General features: G+C 39.2%; 3 long non-coding RNA genes across 3 annotated transcripts in view; 1 reads left to right on the forward strand and 2 right to left on the reverse strand.

The window, feature by feature from the left end:
- Positions 1–15,437, reverse strand: part of LOC147369969 (uncharacterized) — a 26,180-nt gene extending 10,743 nt beyond the window's left edge. Inside the window, exons 1-2 of the long non-coding RNA XR_015168252.1 lie at positions 15,309–15,437; positions 7,277–7,412 (exon numbers count right to left, since the gene is read on the reverse strand). This is a non-coding gene — a long non-coding RNA (uncharacterized LOC147369969). The remainder of the gene's footprint in view (positions 1–7,276; positions 7,413–15,308) is intronic.
- Positions 14,238–20,960, forward strand: LOC147369970 (uncharacterized). The gene is made up of 3 exons (XR_015168250.1): positions 14,238–14,679; positions 15,192–15,448; positions 20,465–20,960. It is a non-coding gene; the product is annotated as an uncharacterized LOC147369970 (long non-coding RNA).
- Positions 20,858–24,253, reverse strand: part of LOC147369971 (uncharacterized) — a 106,572-nt gene continuing 103,176 nt past the window's right edge. The window contains exon 2 of the long non-coding RNA XR_015168253.1: positions 20,858–21,359. This is a non-coding gene — a long non-coding RNA (uncharacterized LOC147369971). The remainder of the gene's footprint in view (positions 21,360–24,253) is intronic.

A 24,253-nucleotide genomic window follows, 5' to 3' on the forward strand; every position in this document is an offset into this window, starting at 1 on the left:
ATTCATTTCCCTACATTCTCAACAAAACTGGGTATAATCTCTCTAATTACTTTAGGTGGAAAATAGATTATGTAATATTTCAAACATTATAAAAAAAAGGGTTTCACATATACTGGATGAATTGCTTTTTCCCTAATATGTTTTCTCACGACTGACTGGCAGAGTGGGTTTATCTAGTTAGTCCTCCTTGGAGCCAGTAAACTGTAACATGGGCAAAGGGAGAGACATGTGGTCTGTCAGTTGAAGTATTTGAATCCCAACCAGCAGCAATGGGACTCTTTCCGTGGGCCTCTGATACTTTTATGCTAATCAGAGACTTCATGATGGTTAATTTGGGGCCTCCCGGCTGGCGCTAGTGGTAAAGAACCTGCCTGCCAACGTAGGAGTTAAAAGAGTCTCGGGTTCGACCTCTGGGCCTGGAAAATCCCCTCGAGGAGGGCATGGCAACCCATTCCTGTATTCTAGCCTGGAGAATCCCATGGACAGAGAAGTCTGGCAGGCTACAGTCCATGGGGTCAGAAAGAGTCGGACATGACTGAAGTGACTTATATGCATGCATGGTGAATTTATGTCAACTTGACTGGGTCACAGGGCATCCAGATATTTGATTTAATGCTATTTTCAGGTTTGTCTTTGATGTTTCCAGAAGAGACTAACATTTGAACCAATTGTCTGGGGTAAGCAGATTGCCCTCCCCAGTGTGGGTGGGTGTCAGCAAGTCTCTGAAAGGCCTGAAGAACAAAAAAGCCAGAGAGGGAGAAGTTATTCCCTGCCTGACTACTGAGGTAGGACTTGGGGCTGCTCCTGCTTTGGGACTGGCACTCACACTATTAGCGCTCTGGTTCTATGCCTTCCATCTGGGGCTGGAACGGTACCACTGGCTGTCCAGCTGACAGGGGGCGGGTTGTGAGCTTCCAAGCCTCACTAATTCTTCACAATAAATAAATATTGATATAGATATCATGTTGTATATATACATACAAACTGCCTAATACCCCTACCACAGTATTGATTAAGATGAGAAAGTGAGGAAATTTGTCAGCTGGTGAAGTCTTCAATAAATAGAATTTCATGCTATGATGACTCATTGTGACATACATGGAACTGGAAGAAGAAATGTTGATGTCAAGACTCGTGCCCACTGCAGCCTTGTTCAGCAGTGTAATACACGCTCTGGATAAAATATTCCAGGTATTCTGGATAGCACTCTCTCTCTATAGAGCATGGTTTTAGAAGGACCTACATGGCTCAGTAACTGCCGTATACAGGGTTCTTTGCAATTGTTCCCTGGAGCTAATAAAATCTCTTTAAAAAAACTCAGTCTCCCATCTGAGAAGTGATTCCTCTCAGTGGACCCAGAATCACTGAGTGACTTTGGATAAATAACCTCCTGTATGTTAGTTTCCAATTTGTAAGATAAGAATGATAATTGCAATGCTTACCTCATAATTAGTATCATAAAGATTAAATATGAATTGCTTAGATGATTGCCTGATATAGATTGACATATAACTTTTTTTACTGTTATCACTGTACTTTCTGTAAGTTTCTATAGTTTCACAACTTGAGTACAATAGTTTATATCTTTACTGTATCCAGAAAAAGGTAAATTTGTTGAGATAAAGGTCTGTTCACCTTTACTATCAAAAAATGAACACGTTGTCTAGAAAGTGAGATCCTGAATAAACATTTCTTTAAAGATGAATGGTTAAGTAGATGGCCATATCATCAGGCTGAATCTTTCCTGCCATAATTCCCCTTTCTGATTTCTAGTTGTAATTCTTAGTTTCACTCTTTATTTAATTTTACAATCTTTAATAAGCACATACATTCCAGTTAAACCTATAGCATGACAACAGATACTATAATTAGAACAGGCAAAATATTAGTCTTCACCTTAAGGGGACTATGTTTAGTTTTGTGTGAAAGATCATGATTTAGCTTCTAAATAAGAACATTGTCAAAATGTGACCATTAGGGATGAAAGCTACTGTCTGTAGAACAGGTCATCAGTGTAGATATTGAACCACATGACCTAAACAATTTTGCTTTTGACCTTCAGAGACCCGCGGACACATCAAAAGCTAACATAATCCTGGTGTGTGATTCCGGTTATTGCTGATTAGCTTTTAAGGTTTAAGAAGAAATTACCTTTTCTGGTTTCCTTCTTCGATTTGTGGTAAAGACTGTTTATAACACATATTATTAGTTCTGACTTACCACATATGTGTCATTCATGTAAAACACAGATCATTCTGCAAGTTTCCAAAAATAACAAATGCTATCTCGAAAACACTTTTCATAAAATTCAACCCATTTTCAATTGAGATTTTCAATTGTTTCCCTGGTGCAATGAAGGAGACCTGGGTTCGGTCCCTGAGTCGGGAAGATCCCCTGGAGAAGGAAATGGCCATCCACGCCAGTATTCTTGCCTGGAGAATCTCATGGATGGAGGAGCCTGGTAGGCTACAGTCCATCAGGTTGCGAAGACTTGGACACAACTGAGCGACTAACATGTCTTCTTCATATCAATTGAAATAAGCAATTAATAATTATGTCTTCCATGTAAGGCAAAAAGAAGAATTCTGTGCTCTCAAAGCAAAAAGGATATGGTAATGTTTCAGAGTATAATTGAATACTATAGAGAAAAGGCCATTTTATAAGTCATAGTTATCATATTCTTTTGTATTAAAATCAAAGAAGAAAAAAGATTTCAACCAGATAGTCTTTAAACATTGTTGGAAATACATGTGGAAAGATGTAAATAAGTGATTATTTGGAGTGGCTTGTGCACCCTGAATTTAGTCATAATGTGTCTTTCTTATACATCCTAGAAGAGGAGTTAATTTTTGTTTAATCCTCTATTAAACATCAGGCCAAAGAAGCTTTCTTGTTGATATTTACATAGAATTAAAGAGTGTTAGATCTCCAGGGAACTTCAGTTTAGTTCAGTTCAGTTCAGTCACTCAGGCGAGTCCGACTCTTCGCGACCCCATGAATCCCAGCACGCCAGGCCTCCCTGTCCATTACCAACTCCCGGAGTTCACTCAGACTCACGTCCATCGAGTCAATGATGCCATCCAGCCATCTCATCCTCTGTCGTCCCCTTCTCCTCCTGCCCCCAATCCCTCTCAGCATCAGAGTCTTTTCCAATGAGTCAACTCTTCGCATGAGGTGGCCAAAGTACTGGGGTTTCAGTTTCAGCATCATTCCCTCCAAAGAAATCCCAGGGCTGATCTCCTTCAGAATGGACTGGTTGGATCCACTTGCAGTCCAAGGGACTCTCAAAAGTCTTCTCCAGCACCACAGTTCAAAAGCATCAGTTCTTAGGCGCTCGGCTTTCTTCACAGTCCAGCTCTCACATCCATACATGACCACAGGAAAAACCATAGCCTTGACTAGACGGACCTTTGTTGGCAAAGTAATGTCTCTGCTTTTGAATATGCTATCTAGGTTGGTCATAACTTTCCTTCCAAGGAGTAAGCGTCTTTTAATTTCATGGCTGAAGTCACCATCTGCAGTGATTTTGGAGCCCAAAAAAATAAAGTCTGACACTGTTTCCACTGTTTCCCTGTCTATTTCCCATGAAGTGATGGGACCAGATGCCATGATCTTTGTTTTCTGAATGTTGAGCTTTAAACCAACTTTTTCACTCTCCACTTTCATCAAGAGGCTTTTTAGTTCCTCTTCACTTTCTGCCATAAGGGTGGTGTCATCTGCATATCTGAGGTAATTGATATTTCTCCCAGCAATCTTGATTCCAGTTTATGTTTCTTCCAGTCCAGCGTTTCTCATGATGTACTCTGCATATAAGTTAAATAAGTAGGGTGATAATATACAGCCTTGACGAACTCCTTTTCCTATTTAGGACTAGTCTGTTGTTCCATGTCCAGTTCTAACTGTTGCTTCCTGATCTGCATACAGATTTCTCAAGAGGCAGGTCAGGTGGCCTGGTATTCCCATGTCTTTCAGAATTTTCCACAGTTTATTGTGATCCACACAGTCAAAGGCTTTGGCATAGTCAATAAGGCAGAAATAGATGTTTTTCTGGAACTCTCTTGCTTTTTCCATGATCCAGCGGATGTTGGCAATTTGATCTCTGGTTCCTCTGCCTTTTCTAAAACCAGTTTGAACATCAGGAAGTTCACAGTTCACGTATTGCTGAAGCCTGGCTTGGAGAATTTTGAGCATTACTTTACTAGCATGTGAGATGAGTGCAATTGTGCGGTAGTTTGAGCATTCTTTGGCATTGCCTTTCTTTGGGATTGGAATGAAAACTGACCTTTTCCAGTCCTGTGGCTATTGCTGAGTTTTCCAAATTTGCTGGCATATTGAGTGCAGCACCTTCACAGGATCATCTTTCAGAATTTGAAATAGCTCCACTGGAATTCCATCACCTCCACTAGCTTTGTTCGTAGTGATGCTTTCTAAGGCCCATTTGACTTCACATTCCAGGATGTCTGGCTCTAGGTCAGTGATCACACCATCGTGATTATCTGGGTCATGAAGATCTTTTTTGTACAGTTCTTCTGTGTATTCTTGCCACCTCTTCTTAATATCTTCTGCTTCTGTTAGGTCCATACCATTTCTGTCCTTTATTGAGCCCATCTTTTCATGAAATATTCCCTTGGTATCTCTAATTTTCTTGAAGAGATCTCTAGTTTTTCCCATTCTATTATTTTCCTCTATTTCTTTGCATTGATCACTGAGGAAGGCTTTCTTATCTCTTCTTGCTAGTCTTTGGAACTCTGCATTCAGATGCTTATATCTTTCCTTTTCTCCTTTGCTTTTCACTCCTCTTCTTTTCACAGCTATTTGTAAGGCCTCCCCAGACAGCCATTTGCTTTTATGCATTTCTTTTCCATGGGGATGGTCTTGATCCCTGTCTCCTGTACAATGTCACGAACCTCATTCCATAGTTCATCAGGCACTCTATCTATCAGATCTAGGACCTTAAATCTATTTCTCACTTCCACTGTATAATCATAAGGGATTTGATTTAGGTCATTCCTAAATGGTCTAGTGGTTTTCCTTACTTTCTTCAATTTAAGTCTGAATTTGGCAATAAGGAGTTCATGATCTGAGCCACAGTCAGCTCCTGGTCTTGTTTTTGTTGACTGTATAGAGCTTCTCCATCTTTGGCTGCAAAGAATATAATCAATCTGATTTCGGTGTTGACCCTCTGGTGATGTCCACGTGTAGAGTCGTCTCTTGTGTTGTTGGAAGAGGGTGTTTGCTATGACCAGTGCATTTTCTTAGCAAAACTCTATTAGTCTTTGCCCTGCTTCACTGTGTATTCCAAGGCCAAATTTGCCTGTCACTCCAGGTGTTTCTTGACTTCCTACTTTTGCATTCCAGTCCCCTATAATGAAAAAGACATCTTTTTTGGGTGTTAGTTCTAGCAGGTCTTGTAGGTCTTCATAGAACCGTTCAATTTCAGCTTCTTCAGCATTACTGGTTGGGGCATAGTCTTGGATTACTGTGATGTTGAATGGTTTGCCTTGGAAACGAACAGAGATCATTCTGTCATTTTTGAGACTGCATCCAAGTACTGCATTTCAGACTCTTTTGTTGACCATGATGGCTACTCCATTTCTTCTGAGGGATTCCTGCCCGCAGTAGTAGATATAATGGTCATCTGAGTTAAATTCACCCATTCCAGTCCATTTTAGTTCGCTGATTCCTAGAATGTCGACATTCACTCTTGCCATCTCTTGTTTGACCACTTCCAATTTGCCTTGATTCATGGACCTGACATTCCAGGTTCCTATGCAATACTGCTCTTTACAGCATCAGATCTTGCTTCCATCACCAGTCACATCCACAGCTGGGTATTGTTTTTGCTTTGGCTCCATCCCTTCATTCTTTCCGGAGTTATTTCTCCACTGATCTCCAGTAGCATATTGGGCACCTACTGACCTGGGGAACTTAGAGTTCATCTTATGCAATTCCCATCTTTTTACATATAAGGGAGGAGGGTGAAGATCAAAGTTACTAAATGATCTTCCCAAAAATACATTTAATAACTGGTATAGTCAAAACTCAATCCCAAGTTTAGTGTATTTTGAAACATAGACAAAGATAGGCTTTGCTTCTGATAGAGCTGAAAGCCTCAACTTTAAAAGATCTAAAATTTACCAGGACACATTTCACTAGCAACCACAATGAAAAAAAAATCACATGTCATCCCAATTCTCTCTCTGAGTCTACCTGTCATATTGTATATGTTGGAAAGGGATGACTTTAACTGAATGAAAATAAATCAACTGTGAGTACATTCTAACCCCAGATTGAGATGTAATCTACTAATTAAAGTATTAAAGTAATTCCATACTAGCTCAAGTCCCCCACATGCACTTCCTGGTGCCCTGTGTTGGGACCCCAGTCTCCCAATAATTCAGCAACCAAGGCTTAAGTACTAGACTGTCAGTAGTCTCCAAGACCCAACCCCTTCTTAAGATTGGCTTCCATCCTGATCACTGATGTTCATGGTTGTTAAATATATTAACATTATCCCTGGATCCACTTTTCCCTTTTCCCTCTATAAATGTTAAAGAGCAGCATTTGATTCAGGTACCCTGATAAATCTTTATTTATTTGAAGATAAATGAGGTATAATGAATAAGGTATATCCAATGAACTAATAAGAATTGCATTTTTAAATACTTAATGATTCCATTGAAAACTCAGCTCTAGAGTGCTACTTTGAAAAAGTCTGTGATAACAGCTGAAAGATTAAAAGATACTTCTTTTCAGAAATAACATTCAAATCAGATAGTCTCAGGTTTTACCCCAAAATCACTGTCTTATGGGTATAACTTTGTGTCCTTAACTAGTGATATCATATACATTATTCCTGTTTCAAGCCAGGAGCATAGTGGACAAGTTAGAATCTTCCAAGGCTTAGCAAGAATCTAACCCCTGCCTTTAAAATTACTCCTATGCCCTGTGAACTCTGGCCCATCAAACTGATGAAACATTTAGTCTAAAAAGCACTGAAAAGTGGTCAATGAACCCTCTCCCCCTGAAAAAAAGACAGCTAACAGAGGAACTAAGACAGTGGTTGTGATTAGATAGAAAGAGGAAATTAGAGCTATAACAAAATATGACATAAAAGGCAAAGCACCACAGAATAAATAAAATAGAACATAACAGGAAGGGATCCAAACCAATACAAACAACTGCAAAGGGCCTTACTGGCAGACTTTCAGACACGGAATTTGAGGAGGACAGACACATTTAATTGTTGAGTAATACTTCTTAAATGATGTTTTACCTCAAGGAAATCATATCAGTGAAGAATGTGGAAACGGTTGGGCAGCTGCGTCCATCCCTTCTAACCAGAGCCCAGCTGCAGGAAGAAAAGCCAGCAACAGAGAGGAGACAAAGAATAATGAATGAGAGGATGAAATCTAGAAAGAAAGAGAAATTAAAATGAGACAGTGAAAAATTAAGCTGCAACTCAGAAAGGCTGGGGGGAAAATAAAACACTTCAGACAAACTGTAGCAAATATAATTTAGAATGTTTTTAAACTCAACTATTGAAAAACAAATCTTTCCAAGACGAATTTGTAAGACTGGCAGACCCTTGGAATTCTTGCCCCAGTGATGGAATGACTGAAAGATAGTGCTATGCACTCATAGTGTAGGCCCCCAGGTTGCCAAGAGCTATTTACAAAGTAGGCATAACTGAGAAAATAGGTGTATATTTGGCTATTTTTCTCTGATATCCGACAAAAAATACAAAGTCTATATAGTTCTCTGACACAGAAAACATTATTTGCATTTTAGCAAAGTATATTGGAAACTGTATTGAAATTACTGTGGTCCAGGGCCTTAAAATTTTCCAATAAGCAGACCTACAAGAGGCAATTTAGCTCAGCTCTTCAACTACCTGTATTTGAAACAGTTTTGTATATTCTAGCTTTGCGTCCTTAAGTCCTTCAGTTCAGTCGATCAGTTATATGTGAATCTTTGAGACCCCATGGACTGCAGCACGCCACGCTTCCCTGTCCATCACCAACTCCCAGAGCTTGCTCAAACTCATGTCCATTGAGTTGGTGAAGCCATCCAACCATCTCATCCTGTCGTCCCCTTCTCCTCCTGCCTTCAATCCCTTTGAACTTCAAGTTACTTACAGTTAATATGAGAATAACAATGATATCTAACTCATAGGGCTTTGTGAGGACTATGCAAAACCCTTAGTAGAATGCTTGCCAAGTGCTCAATACATGGTAACTCTCATTATTCTGGGTATCATGGGTGCTGTCTCTGGTACACTCCAAAAAAGTCTTTGATTTAACATTTAGTGCCTGTTAACACATATGTTCCATAAGTCAGTAACTATTAAATACTAAGATGTCTATGCGTGTGTGTGCTCAGTTGGTCAGTTGTGTCCAACTCTTTTCGACCCCATAGACTGCAGCCTCATCAGGCTCCTCTGGCCATGGAATTTTGCAGGCAAGAATACAGGAATTCCAGATGATGTTCCCCACCCAAGAATCAAACCCACATCTCTTGCGTCTCCTGCAATGGCAGGCAGATTCTTTACCACTGTACCACCTGGGAAACTACAGTCAATAGATAAATGTGTGCTGAACATTCTCCCAGGGCTCGGCATTGCAGTGGGTAACGAAAAAGATATGGACCCTGTCCAAAAGGTGCTTTTAGGTGAAAAAACCTGCTACCAAGGCCAGGGAGCATATCTTTCTGTAAAAATGAGTAGTAGAAAAACTAATTTCAACAGATGTTAGAATTCAAGGTAAATCAGTGAGAACTGGGATAGTTGGAGAAAGCTTTAGGGAGGAAGGAGAAAATAATGTAAGCCTGGGAGGATCAAGACAGGCATAGAACAACAACAACAAAAAATTGTGCTTCCTACTAAAGGAAATGATGCCAGCAGTATTATGGGTGAATATAAAGAATATCTTAGCCCGACTTGACTAAAGTGATTGGAGCTTTTTAGAGGAAAAAAAATAGACAATGGATTTTTTTTGTTTGTCTTTGGTTTTTGTTGTAGTTTTGGTTTTTTAAAAATAGAGTTGGAATAGACTGCAGAGGGTTTTAAGAGCCAGAGGAGTTTCTACTTGAAACTATAGGAGATGAAGATAGTGTGTTATGAGGTGAGGTGGTAAAAAAACTGTGTTTCATAAAGATTGACCTTGTTAAAGTATGCAGGGGGATAAAAATCAGGAGAGAAGTATAAGACAACTTAGAAGCTATTGCAATAACCCAGGTGTGGAAAAGAGAGATGGGGAAAGAAAAATGGAGATTTTTACTGTGAGTGAAATGGCTGTCACTGGAAGGTTTTGAGCAAAGAAGTGACATTATCTGATTTATCCACAGGTCTCTGACTGCTCATTTGAAAATACTTTGAGAGGGTCAAAGGGGAGAACTGGAAGGCCTGGTAGGACCCCATTTAAATACTTCAAGAAAAATCGATGGTGGCTTGGGTTTAATGTGAATGGAAGAGGTGAGAAGTAGCTAGAATAAATATATTGTGAACAGGTTTCATAGGTGGCATCTTAGGCAGTCTCATGGGACACTACTCTTGGTTGAATGCTCTACTGTTGTGGTCTTAACACTCTTAATAATTGTTGAATAAATGGTCTCACATTTTTTAATTTTACAGTAAAGCCTCCCAAGTTATGTAGGCAGTCCTGATTGTGAATGTAAATATAACAGGATTTATTTATGCACTGGAGCTGGGGCTATGAGAGAAAAGAAAAAGTCAATGATTACTCTGAGGTGTTTGGGCTGAATAGTTAGAAGAATGGGTTTTTTGAGATGCAGAAGACTGTGGAAGGCATAGAATTATAGAGGAAAGTCAGAGAGGCTCAGTTTTGAACACATAAAATTTGAGATGTTTATTAATCATCCAAGTAGAGATGTCTGGAGTTCAAAGAAGGGTTTCAGGCTGGAGATACAGGTCTACAGTAACCAACATTTGGATAGTATTTGAAGCCATAAAACTGAAAGAGAATATTTTCAAATGGTGCAAAAATAGAAAAGAAGTGTAAGCACTGAGCCGCAAGACAGTTCTACACTGTAGACAGCAGGTGACAAGGCACCAGCAAAAAATGATGGAGCAGGATCAGCCAGAAAAACACCAGAGCACGGAGAAGAATGCGTTGCACTGAAAAACAAACAAGAAAATGTTGATGACAATTCAAGTAAAATGAGAGTTGGGATTTGAGGACTGAGTTTACAGAGGTTACCAGTGATAACAGCTGTTTCTGTGGAAAAGTAAAAGTGAAGTCGCTCAGTTGTGTCCGACTCTTTGCAACCCCAGGGACTGTAGCCTACAAGTTTCCTCCATCCATGGAATTTTCCAGGCAGGAATACTGGAGTGGGTTCCATTTCCTTCTCCAGGGGAAAAAAAAAAAATCTTCGCAACCCAGGGGGTCAAACCTGGGTCTCCCGCATTGCAAGCAGACGCTTTTACCTTTTACCTTTTACCTTTTACCGTCTGAGCCAGGGAGAGGCAAATGCCTGGTTAGACTTGATTCAAGATAGAAAGAGAGGAGAGGACCAGGAAACTACAAGTATAAACAGCTCTGGAGAATTTTGCTGTGAGGGGCGGAGGAGACAGGGATAGTAGTTGGAAAGGAAAGTGTTGGTACCACTGAGAGGGCAGGCAGGCTGGATGTTTTAGGGTCAAAAAAATGTAATGTGATTTTAGATGAACATCTTCATTTTAGGTATGCAGCAGTTGAGATTGTGAAGGGTCAAATGGGAATGGCAATTAGTCAACTAGAAAGATAAGAATAGATGTGTGAGAAGACAATTCAAATTATCCACAATTTAGACTTTATTGACACAGAGGTGCAATTTGGGGCATAAAAATGAATTAGACTGGAATAAAAATGTACTGAGAACAATAGAGGACTGAAGAAACTAATATTCTGTAAAAGCAATGAAACAAAACCGAGAGCACTGAGCTATATTCCCAACTTTCAACCCCGTTTAGGTGTAGCTGTATTTCCATACGCAAATTAAGGAAATTATCTGAATAATTAATATCCACACAAAAGCATTAGTCCAACTTGGCTGGATATTTTACATAAAAAGAGGCTCTGTATATATGAGAGAGTCTAGTGCTGGATTCATTTTTTCTGCTTTTCTCAGTCTTCACAGACTGAAAACTTATTTAGACATAAACTAGAAATTGCTAGCTGACAGAGAGGACCTCAGTTTCTACTAGGATTTTCACAACCCTAAAATTGAGATTTTTAAAGAATAAGATAAAAACTTAAGGAAGACAACATAATTTGAGCTAAAGCATCTTATTTGTCAAAACGCATGTGACCATCCATGAAGGGAACCAAACAGCCATGACTGTTCTTCACTGAAGAACCAACAAAATCCTCACAGATGAATGTGTCCTGTAACCTTTAATACAAAAGTCAAAGGAGAAATAGCTTTCTGGGCAAAAAATTGCACACACAGGAAAAAACCAAGACCAAATCAAAGAGTCGTAGGAGGGGAAGGGAAATTTGGGCCTTTTTCATAGCAGGAGGCGAGTCAAGCGTCACTCACTAAACTGACACGGCGGCAGCCATCTTAGACCCCAGCAGGCGCACGCTGCTGAGAGCCAAAGGCTCCGTTCAGACTCGGGGGCTCCGGATGCTCCTGTTCGCCTTTGTTTTCCAAGACTATCCCGCTGACAATGATTATTGTCTAAGGATTGTAATCTAAGAAGCATTATATAGAAACATATGCAATGTCACACTGGAACTGACAAACGAGCCTTATTATGGCTCTGACAGTGGCACCGAGGGACATCTTGAGGCAGTGCTTGAATGTTACTCTAGCAACCAAGAGAATATTTACCACTTTTTCACTTCAGAAAGTTCTCCCCCCCACTTTCTGAGGCGCTTCAATAAAGAGCTCAAGAAGACGACCCGGGAAGCCAGCCAGAAGAATACACTTGGCACAATCCTGCTTCCTCTGGGCCCCCGAAGGTGGCAATGATAACAGCTTCACTCCAGAGCCTCGGGGAGGGCCCTGGGAGACAGGGATCTTCACCACAGAAACAGGCTTAGCAATGTGCTTCCAAGCACACAGACAGTGTTCCCCTTAAAGTCATCAGCTAAGCAGAGGTGGTTGGTATAGCTTCTGGGAGTAACCACAATTTCCCAACCCTGTATTTCTGATCACCTCTCTAATCTTGGCCTGAGCATTTACAAACCTTACATCCAGACTTTCTAGGTTTTCCCAGTGGCTCAGTGAGTAAAGAATTTGCCTGCAATGCAGTTTAAACACAGGATATGCAAGTTCAATCCCTGGAATGGGAAGATCTAATGGAGAAGGAAATGGCAACCCACTCCAGTATTTTTGTCTAGAGAATCCCATAGACAGAGGAGCCTGGTGGGGTACAGTCCATGAGGTTGCAGAGTCAGATGTGACTGAGCGACTAAGCACGCACGTGCATCCAGACTTTCTCAACCAAAGTTCCTCCTCTGAGCTGTAGGACTCAGAAAATAATTCAAGCAACAAAATGAGCACCTTTCTGGAAACAAAAAAGACAAGTTCATTTCATTACATCAATGGATGCCTTTGGGTTTAGGAGTCGTCCTGGGAAAACTGGCTGGATTGGGAGTGAGGGATAAATCCCAGAATATTTCATGATGGGTATTGGGAGACAGAAGCTCTTTCCACTGTGTTAGGTTGGAAAGAGGAAGCCTGGAACCAGTGGTGAGCGAGTTCCTTAGCCAAATGGAGGATGTCTGTCTGCACAGGAGAGAATGTCACTTGGCAAGAAACAGATCCGGGTAGAGTGAGAGCTGGAGCTGGAGAGTGAGAGACCCAGAGAAGGATGTGTGAATTCCAATCCACCCGTGAGTTAACTGGTCACACCAGCCTATGTATTTTTCCTAAAATCACTTTTCAATGGTTTCTGTCACATGCATTTGAAGAGTTCTGAAGAGTATCACAGGAAGAATGTATAAACACAGAAAAAAAAATTAAGCTTTACATATCAAAATCATCAGGTAAAAAGAAAAAAGCATCTTTTCCCAATCTGTTTCATTTTGTTAACAGCTATGTTTTGTGTACCTAACATGTACCGACATTGTGGCAATCCTGTGAAGTAGGAATTAGATCCATTACAGCGAACTAAGGTTCAGAGAGATTATATGATTTATGTAAAATTTCTGGTCTAACAGATACTAAAAGGAGGTGAGACTTGGCTCACCCGAAGAAAACTGAGGAATAAACTGCAAGTATATGAGGGAAGAGCATTCCAGGCAAAGGGAAGATCAAAGGCAGAAACCCTGAGGTGACAGGCTATGAGGAACACTGAAAAGCCAATGTGAGTGAAGTGATCAATGGTGGTGGAGAGAGTGGGGGGCCATGAAGTCAGAGAGATGACCTGCTATCAGGTTGTGTAGACCTTTGTATAGTACTGTAATATATGGAATTCAAATTTATCTATAGATACGATTTTTATATATTTCCATTATACCCCAGTTCAGCATACATCTTCCCATACTTGTGTTCTAATACTGTTTTATTATCCTAGTAACACCCTTAATTAAATTTCCAATTTCAGAAATTTTATTCTATTTTGAATTTCCACAACCCAAACTGAGGGTAATATTGTAGTTTCCTGGTGCATGGGCACCATGATTTATAAAGCAGACAGTAACCACAGAAATTGCTTGGAGCTGAGACAAAAGATGTTTTCAAGGAGGAACTTTTTTTCATTGGCATTATTCTGCAGTATCAGTGCAGACTGACTTTAAATTAGCTTTGTTTTCATTTTTAATTCTACAATGCTCCTTTTATTACCTTAACCCAGGGTGAACTGCTTTTGCAGTCCATTACACACAACTTTTAAATACTTTTGAGTCCAGCTTTATCCGTTCTTCCCGACCTAGGGATTGAACCCACTTCTCTTGCATCTCCTGATTCTTTACCACTGTGCCACCTGGGAAGCCCATTTAACTTAATACTTTAGTGATTTCCACTGGGTTCTCCCACATGCATATCAAATTCTGCAGATCCAAGGCCAAATTCATTCGATTTCATTCTTCTCTTCCACCAAATCTGCCCCAAAACTCCCTTCTTATTCAAAATCTTAAGGGGAAAATAAGACATTTACTCAGTTGCTGAGCCAGAAACTCAGAAATCAGCCTTATTCCTTAATTTTTGACTAACCTCTACATCTCATCAACCCCTAAATCTATCAATTCCACTTCCCCAAAATTTCAACATGTGCTCTGCCTTTGATAGCCATCAGCATATAACTGGCTATTCAGTAGCCTCCTGCCTTTTCTTTCCACTGAACCCCAACCTTCACTTCAATTTCTTTTCCTCTACTATCAGAGTGATCTTTCCAGTGTGAAAATACAGGCTGCCCTAAAAGCTTTGGTGGCTTCCAATGACAAAAGGCTCCACGACATAGTAACAATGAAATGACCCTGTCCAACTATACAAACTCATTTCCAATTATTTCTCCCTCACCCTTTTAGGCTCCAGCCATAGTAGACTCATTTCCTATACACCCTATGCTCTTTTAAAATCTTCTGAACTCTTGAACCTGTTTTCTACTCTACCGAGAATGCAAACTTAGGGAAAACTCCTTTAGGTTTTACTTCAGATGATACTCTTGAAAAGGTTCCCCTGCCACCCCTCCCCACCCCGGGCTTCTCTTCTGTTCTCAACCCATCTTGTCTGGTCAGTAAACTGTCTGCTTTTTGAAGGCAGGAAATGTGCTTCTTCATCCTGGTTTCCCAGAATCTAGCCCAATACCTGACAATTAGAATATTCTGGGAATAAGATTTTGAAAACATGAAATCAGTTCACGTTCTGCTACTAATAAGCTTTGAGAATTATTTATCCCTAGGCTTGGTGTGCTGCGATTCATGGGGTTGCAAAGAGTCAGACATGACTGAGTGACTAAACTGAAAAGTGGTTTCAAAGAAATGAGTGGTTTCAAAGAAAGGTGGTTCCAAAGAAAGGGAAAGGAGAAGAAAGAGATAAGGTCCTCTCCAAAGAGAAGGCAAAAGGAATAGTTACTTCTGTTCTAGAGAGAGAAGAAAAATTATGAGATCAAGATTAAAAGTTAGGCTCCCCACTCAGGGGCTTATAGAAATATCTAGATAAAATGAGGAGGTGGGGGGTTCACTGTGATAGGGCACTACAGAAACCCCAGATATTCTGAAGGATAAGGCTCTCCCTTTCTTTAGTATCCCACCAGGACCAAGGCTGGCCTGCTGCTGTCCATGAGGTCTCAAAATGTCAGACAGGACTGAACAACAACAAGGGCCAGGAAGCAGAACCAGCTTCACTGATCTGAAGCTCACCAAGCCAAAATGTGAGGCACCAAGCCAAAATGTGAGGCGCCAAGCCTGGCAGCAAAGACAGGACTGATCAACAAAGCAGCCAAGCAGAGAAAGGAGGAAAACTCAAGGACCCAACCCCTCCCTCCATGCAAGAGGCTCGGGTATGTATGGATAATGAATAAACGGGCAGGGCCCCCTGAGGCATGGCGGATATGGGGAGCATATGGGGGCCTCCAGATGGATAATTGGAAAGAACATGTGGTAATCACCTGTGCAGGTGTAATAGGCTACAGGCCTCTGCTAGGTCAAACGTGGAGGGCCTTAGTATGATCTGAGGGTGGAGTGTTCAGCCCTCTGATGTCTAAAGGTCACAGACAGGACATTCACACATGCCCAGTTGGAAGGTGAGTTGGTGATCCTATCCAGTCTTAACCAGCTCAGCTTGAACTAGACATAGCTGGCTACAGTTCCTGGAAAATAATTCTGGAAAACATCTTGTTTAGGTTTTGTGCCACTTGAGGACATGCAATACTCTTGTGCTCATGCTAAGTCATGTTTGACTCTTTACAACCCCATGGATTAGAGCCCGCCAGGCTCCTCTGTCCGTGGGGATTCTCCAGGCAAGAATACTGGAGTGGGTTTTCATTTCCTTCTCCAGGGCATCTTCCCGACCCAGGGATCTAACCCATGTCTCCTACTTTGGAAGGTAGGTTCTTTACCATTGAGCCACCAGGGAAGCCTACAAGTCTTCTGTAGCAACAATTAAAACGACCTTGATTAGTCAAGGCAGGCTACAGGTGAAATGAATTTAACTAATGATTACCCACGGTATCAAGGACGGAACATCACTGGTGGAAGGAAAGGTCTCACTAGATGACTCTAAAATGGCTCATTAAATATTTATATTGAAATACATCATCTTTATAGAGTGACAGTAACAGACTAGGATTCCTGTAGCAGTAGAAATACAAGAGATGTGGGAGACGAACCTTAGAAGGTTTTCTTATAAAATACGTAAAGCATGAGAACAGGGATATGAGGTCATAGAAACTCTCCTGACACATGGGTAAGTTTCCAGTTGAAAACTTCCAGTCACCTTTTTTAGCCATAATACGTGCTTGAATTCCAAGATCCTGACATTTTGAAAAGGCTTGTACTTTAATGGCTATAGAAACCTCATGTATGCTTGAGTCATTTATACTTACAATTAATCACTTTCCTATGAACTAGCAATATACCTAAAAGAATTGGGAAAAGCTAGTTTCTTTATGTTATAAAATATTTATGGCTTATTTTTGGATTTCCCTATCTATTTTAAATATCAACTGATCTAAACAAATACTCCCAATCTCCACCCAATGAAGGTATATCCGATGCCAATTTAAACCAAACCAGGACATTTGCTTTAAAATTTCCAAAATAAATTCTATAGTATTACAATGTTTTCTACTAATTAAAAAAAGAGCTTTTTTATGTAATGGATAATAATGCTCAGTTGTGTCCTACTCTTTCTAACCCCATGGACTATAGCCCACCAGGCTCCTCTGTCCATGGGATTTTCCCAGCAAGAATACTGGAGTGGGTTGCCATTTATTCCTCCAGGGAATCTTTCTGATCCAGGGATCGAACCTGCATCTCCTGCTATTGTAGGTGGATTCTTTACCACTAAACTATACGGGAAGGCTTTATGTAATATTCCTGTGTTATTTTGCTAGTTGTTTAAAAAATGTCTTATCAATTCAAAGTTTAATTAAGGAGACAAAAGAAAAGCAGAAAAATTTTTTTCCCATATCAACCTAAAATTATTTTTTAAGAAGTTTTTTTATTTAGTGTAAGATCCAAGAAATATTTTACTGGAATAAAGCAATTTGATTTTTATAATCCTTCCTAATCATTTTCCTATGCCTGAAAGCTATACCTACATCAGCAGTTTTATGAAAAGTTTTTGCACTTCCAGAAACAACAGGTAACAGAGATCACTAGAATGCTAGTGGCCATTTTCTGTAGTTTTACATTTTATATATATATATCTATATATATACATTTTATATATATATCAATATATATATATATACATTTTATATATATATCATATATATATATATATCAAAAAAAAACTGCTGTGCTATCCATAAAGCCAAACAATAAAGTCTATTTGTAACACTCTTATTTCTAGGGTTCATTCTTTAAGCATGGGCTGAGGTAAACATTTTCAATCCCATTTAAAATATTTTATTATCTATAGTATTTTCCCCTCAGATATTTGAAAAGATGACAAGAAGGCTTTGTTTTATAGAACGTTTACTGGTCTAAATAGTATTTGAGCTCAGCACAATTTGCTGTCCACTTGAATAGTGTTATGTAGTATTGATAGAAGTGGTTGTTCCTGAAGGTCTCAATAGAATCAGTCAGGAGTCCATCATTAGCCAACAAAGGTGGTTGATGTGGGTGTTGGTACAAATACCTTAGTTGTTTTGAATAGACTTTAAATTCTATTAGTAAAACTACAATGTGCTCATGGTTAGGACTGGAAAGGCGCCCTCAGATCTGGTGCTGAACTGAACGCTTCAGTTGTTTGGGAGAATTTGTGTAAGTGATAGAGCACAAGACGTTAAGATTTTATTTAAATAATTTAGTTTTCACTAAGAGTGTCTAACTTTTTTCTTTAGCCCATTATTTGTTTGTGTTATGTATATCTCTTTCTATAATATTGGATGGTGTGAATGATGTGATTACACAGGGTGTTTAGTAACGTTATTCCAATCAGATCAGATCAGATCAGTCGCTTAGTCGTGTCCGACTCTTTGCAACCCCATGAATCGCAGCACACCAGGCCTCCCTGTCCATCACCAACTCCCGGAGTTCACTGAGACTCATGTCCATTGAGTCAGTGATGCCATCCAGCCATCTCATCCTGTCGTCCCCTTCTCCTCTTGCCCCCAATCCCTCCCAGCATCAGAGTCTTTTCCAATGAGTCAACTCTTCGCATGAGGTGGCCAAAGTACTGGAGTTTCAGCTTTAGCATCATTCCTTCCAAAGAATCCCAGGGCTGATCTCCTTCAGAATGGACTGGTTGGATCTCCTTGCAGTCCAAGGGACTCTCAAGAGTCTTCTCCAACACCACAGTTCAAAAGCATCAATTCTTCGGCGCTCAGCCTTCTTCACAGTCCAGCTCTCACATCCATACATGACCACAGGAAAAACCATAGCCTTGACTAGACGAACCTTTGTTGGCAAAGTAATGTCTCTGCTTTTGAATATGCTGTCTAGGTTGGTCATAACTTTCCTTCCAAGGAGTAAGCATCTTTTAATTTCATGGCTGCAGTCACCATCTGTAGTGATTTTGGAGCCCAGAAAAATAAAGTCTGACACTGTTTCCACTGTTTCCCCATCTATTTCCCATGCAGTGATGGGACCGGATGCCATGATCTTCGTTTTCTGAATGTTGAGCTTTAAGCCAATTTTTTCACTCTCCACTTTCACTTTCATAAAGAGGCTTTTGAGTTCCTCTTCACTTTCTGCCATAAGGGTGCTGTCATCTGCATATCTGAGGTTATTGATATTTCTCCCGGCAGTCTTGATTCCAGCTTGTATTTTTCCAATTGTGTTATTCCAATAGAGAAGATGAAAAAAGCTCTTGGTTTTATTGAGATATATTATCCTTGTTTAATACGTCCAGTGCTCCCTGAAGTAGTTAATATTCTAAAATTTATATTTCTAATATAAAAAAGAAAAAACTTAGAGAAGTTAAATGCTTTACCCATGGCCACAATAATAGTAAGTGGCAGAGGAAAATTTGAAACTAGTTGAGCTTAAATACAGAGACCCTTAACACTAAATACAGAAGTTTTTAACCTCTACACCTTATGCTTCAATACACCTATTACACTGTGGCCTTCCTCTTTCCTATTCTGTCTTTCAATTTGGCCTTTTCCATCTCAATTCTGGTCTGTCTTTGTATCTTTCTTTGCTTCCTAACAAAATAGACTATGCTGTTCAGAATTAGCATGCAAATGTCAACATAAATCATAGATGTGAGAAGAAATCCATGCAAATAACCATAGTACCCATATCAATGTGTCCTTGCCATAAGCAAACCAATTTTTGACAGTCCACTTATTTGAAAGTTTTTATTGGTGGTAAGAAAAAAGGAAAAGTTGGGACCATCAAGAATTACCAGTCACACACCCATCATTAAGGATTTAGTTAATGCTTGGCACTGAAATTAGCCATTTATATATAATATCTAATGCAATCCCTAGCACAACCTTACAACATAAACATTATTACTAGTAATTTACTGTGGAGAAATTTGAGGCCTGGAGACATTATGCAGTTTACCCAAGGACATACAATTTAGCAGGTTAAGCAGAAATTTGGACCTACATTTGACTAATTGCAAAGATTGTGGTATATTAGCCATTAGTTAAACTGCACTTTAGACCACTTGGTTGTGCTTCTTCTAGAAAGAATACTTTGAGTAAAGAGAGAGATCAACACTTAGCTGACCCTAGATCACATTCTCAGCACAGGTATAGCAAATTTTCACTACTCACTTCTTTAAAAAAGTCAAAGAAACATTATTTTGAAAGATGAGAGGAGAAAGAAGGGGGAAGGAAAGAAGGGAGGATAAAAGGAAGGAAGGAGAGAAGAAAGGAAAAAATAAAATTCCTCCTCACTTCCTGGGTTGATGATCAGACTCAAAGTCCTGAGCCAAATGAGCAGATAAATTATGAAATCAAAGCAGAATTTACCTTTTTACTACAGTGGGAGGATTTGTCTTATCAAACTATTTACACTTTTGTTTGCCATGATTTCTATAGTTTTAGTCACTGTACCACTGCTTAAAGCAGAAGCTGAAGTCAGGGGAGATGCCAAAGGCAAGGACAAAGAGATGACTTCTCTTGCAGTTCCTCGTGGGGCCCCAACCAGAGCCTGGTGGGCTGTCCTAGAGTCGCAGGATGACAATTGAGCCTAATGGGATTTTGAAAGCTTTCTCTTATCCCATGATTCTGGGTTGCATGTTTCTACTCTAAATATGGACAAGAGGGAACGAATAATAAGTACAGCCAATTGCCAGAAACTTTTTACTGCCTTGGTGCAGATCCATTTTTTAGCTGGATGACTTTTATTTTTCCATTTTTTAATTGCTTTGTTTGTATTACCCTTTTTCTCAGGGCAGTCTCTAAATACCACTTCAGAGAGCCTTTATGTTCACAACACTGACAGAACTGCAGAGATTTCAAGCTGAGCATGAAAGCCTGGACCGAATATCTTCTCCCCGATTTCCTCCCATCTAATAGATCTGCTTGCTTATCTTGCTGCTATGATACCAGGAACAATACAGATGCTTATTGAGGAAAAACTAGGACTGGCAGAAAAGCAGACAAAAACAATTCCTTATCAGAACTCCGGTTTGATATCTCATCAAATTTCACATACATTATGCAACCAGACAACCTATGATGGTGAAGAGTGCAGTTGAGAGAAGTGAGAGAGAGAGAAAACTGCCTCCTGAACTTGGTTGGCCAGCTATGGGATGCGCCCCAGCAGGAAAAAATATCAATTGGTAATCACAAACACTTACTTTTTACTCACAGAGACGCAGGAATGGATTTGATCATGTCGTGGAGTGCTTTGAGGTCTTTGGAATAAAGGCATTCTACAAATACATATTTCTGTATATGGTTGTGTGTGTGTGTGCGTGCGTGCGTGTGTGTGTTTACACGTTCTTTCTCTTGAGTAATAGGCAGGAAGGGAGAATTTCGTACAATATCTGCAAGTACATTTCATAGTCTCTGTATGTTGTGTGCTCATATATCTAAACATTTTTACAGGTAAGCTGCTTTCTGTCTTATGAAAAATGTCTCTTGGCTGCATTGAGGTCTTCTATATCCATGGAACAAACTGGCAGCTTAGTGCTTTTCATTCAGTATCCAGCAGACGAGCAAATCCCAGGGTTGAGCTATTGATCCAGCTGAACTCACAAGCAGTATGTCCTTATTCTTCTGGTTCAGTAGCCTTGGATGTAGTATACAAAATAATTTGCTGCATTCTTCAAAGCAATTTTCCCTTGGGGTAGGAAAAACACAGTTGGAAAAATGCAAAGATATTTCACTGCATTCAACAATAAAGGCAACATTTTAAATAAGTTAACTGATATAAAGAAGCCCACTTGTTTTGTTTATATTTGTTTTTGTTCTATCTCATTTTGTGGGTATTTCATGAAAAAGGCCAACAGGGTAAAAGTTTAAACAGAATCCTTTTTAAAAGAATTTTACCCAGTCCACTGTAAGGGTTTGGGGAAAAGGCTTAACTTTCAAATCAGCTTTTATTAATGTTCATGATCACACTATGATTTGTATCTTTACCTTTTATTCATTTTTCTAATTTATATATCAGATTAGTCTCAAGATATGAAATAATATTTTTCTGTTTCACAAGAAAGACAAAGAGAGAAGATAAAGGAACAGTTGGTGGCTGTCATGAAAAGAAGGAACATGTCAAGGTCCTTATTCACTGGTCTAGTCTCTTGTTAGAGGTACAGGGTTCACTGCTCAGATAGATGACCTGGATGTTCAGTCCGGGGAAGCCAGTTAGCCTTTGAATTCAAATCAGAGCTGGACCAAGACTTGCAGGTTAAGTTATCAGTGCTGATCTTCCCACCTGTAAAATGACCTTTTGTCATAAAGTCAGTGTGACATTCAGACTTTAAAAAAAAAAATGTATCGAAAGCATTTGGTACAACCTGGGAAGAGAGTAAGCAGTCAAAAGTAAGTCCTTAATATGACGAACAGTAACTAATCAGTAGCAGAAAGGGTAGAGTCACAGTCACACAAAACTATAGATCAAACTCAAAGAAGTCAGACTCTTAAGAAAATTGTTTACTGCCTAGCACATGGTCAGCACTGTCTTAGCTGTTGTACTAGGCACTGGGGGATACCAATTTAGAAGAATAAGGTATGGTGTCTGCCCTAAAGAACTAACTATCTCGTTAAAATGATACATGGGGAATATATTTAACACAAGACAATTAAGTATCAAATGAATAATAAAGGCAATCAAATAGGGGGTTTAAAGGAGAGTTCATAGAATAGAATAGTTATAGCATTCATTATCTGATAAAAAGGCAGAACTAGGAGATATACATGCATATATATATATATATATATATACACACACACACACAATCATATATTTAGAGAGAGAGATAATTTCTTCAATATTTTTATCTACAACTTCACACCCATACAACAAAGATAAACAATAAGCTGTCTGAAAACACAGCCATTTCACCATTATCTAAATACTAAGCAGATAATAAAGAAAAGACTTTTGGACTCTGTGGGAAAAGCTGAGGGTGGGATGATTTGATAGAACAGCACTGAAACATGTATATTATCATATGTGAAATGGATCACCAGTCCAAGTTCGATGCATGAAACAGGGCACTCAAAGCCAGTGCACTGGGACGACCCTGAGGGATGGGGTGGGGAGGGAGGTGGGAAGGGGGTTTGGGACTGGGGAACACATGTACATCCGTGGCTGATTCATGTCACTGTATGGCAAAAACCACCACAATATTTAAAGTAATTAGCCTCCAATTAAAATTTAAAAAATAAATAAATACTAAGGAATTATAGGAAATAAATTTCTATTTGATGAGCTTAAAAAGTCAATCATAAAAATCATAAAGCAAGACTTTGAGTAGCCTCAGAAGCCCAGTGTCGAGTATTACATTTCCGTTTGCTTCTGGGAAATTAATCAAGCCAATGAAGCTGATACCAATAAGAAATAGGGGAAGTGGAGTTCTTTTTAAACAGAAGCAACAGTTGGGCTATAATTATATAACCAATAGCCTCTTTTAGTGCCCAGAGCATCAGAACATCAAACTGAGGAGGAGTTTATGCATATGAAGAGTAAAAAAAATCATTGGCCAATAGATCACATTAAGTAGACTTAACAAATTATTGAGACAATATTAACTTTTTTTACTATACAAAATTTGGTTGAGTTTCAGGGCACAAAGATAAATTTATATTCAAAATGTCCATTCCTACTGCCCAGTTCTCTATTTTGTTGGTGTTATCTCGCACTGGTGAGATTTGAAAATAAAAGCTATTTGAAAAGAAATCTATATAGAATTTAATTTTATTACTTTAGATTTACTTGTATATTACCTTAACAAGTATTTTAGGAGCTGTAATATTCATGAAACATATATAGAGATAAATCTACACATATAATATTATAAATTGCATATTATATAAGAGTTTCTAGGTAATGAAAAATAGCATTAAGAAAAATGAAGCAGAATACTACGGGGAGAGAGATTCTTTTTTAAACTCTCTAAGGAGGTCAACTTTGAGCAGAAGCTTCAGTGAAATGATATGGTGAACAATGCATGCAAAGTTGAGGGTCAGGTCATTCTAAGAGCGGGGAATAGGAACTGTAAGGCCTTGATGCTGAAGTGGATTCAGGTTATTTTAAGAACAGCAAAGAGGCCAGTATGTCTAGATGGACAGAGATGTCTAATAAAATTCTACTCTTAAGTTTTGAAGCTGAGAATTTTAATTTTTATGTCTATATACGATTAACTTAGTTTTATGTCTCCAGAAACTACCACTAACTGTGTCCCATCTAAACACAGAAGACAATCAAATTAATTTAAAGTAGGCCCAGGGATGTAACACCAGGAACGTGGTACTGTTAAAAGCAGAAGCAAACAATTGTCAACAGACACAGCAAACTAAGAAGTACACCTGCAGCGTCTAAGCGGCTTGCAGTTACCGGATACAGAATGTTTATATCCCACAAGACTCCAGGGTCAGAGTGATTTTTCAGAGAGTTCTTTAAAGAAATAATTTCAAAACTAGCAACAGTTTTAAAGCACATTTTTAAAAAGTACTACTTAATTACAAATCCAATTTTAAAAAAACACACAAAAATTTCAACTATACACAGGA

Source organism: Bos grunniens, chromosome 7 (genome assembly GCF_055505025.1).
Source record: "Bos grunniens cultivar Pamir isolate PY7600 chromosome 7, Bosgru_T2T1.0, whole genome shotgun sequence".
Classification (NCBI taxonomy): domain Eukaryota; kingdom Metazoa; phylum Chordata; class Mammalia; order Artiodactyla; family Bovidae; genus Bos; species Bos grunniens.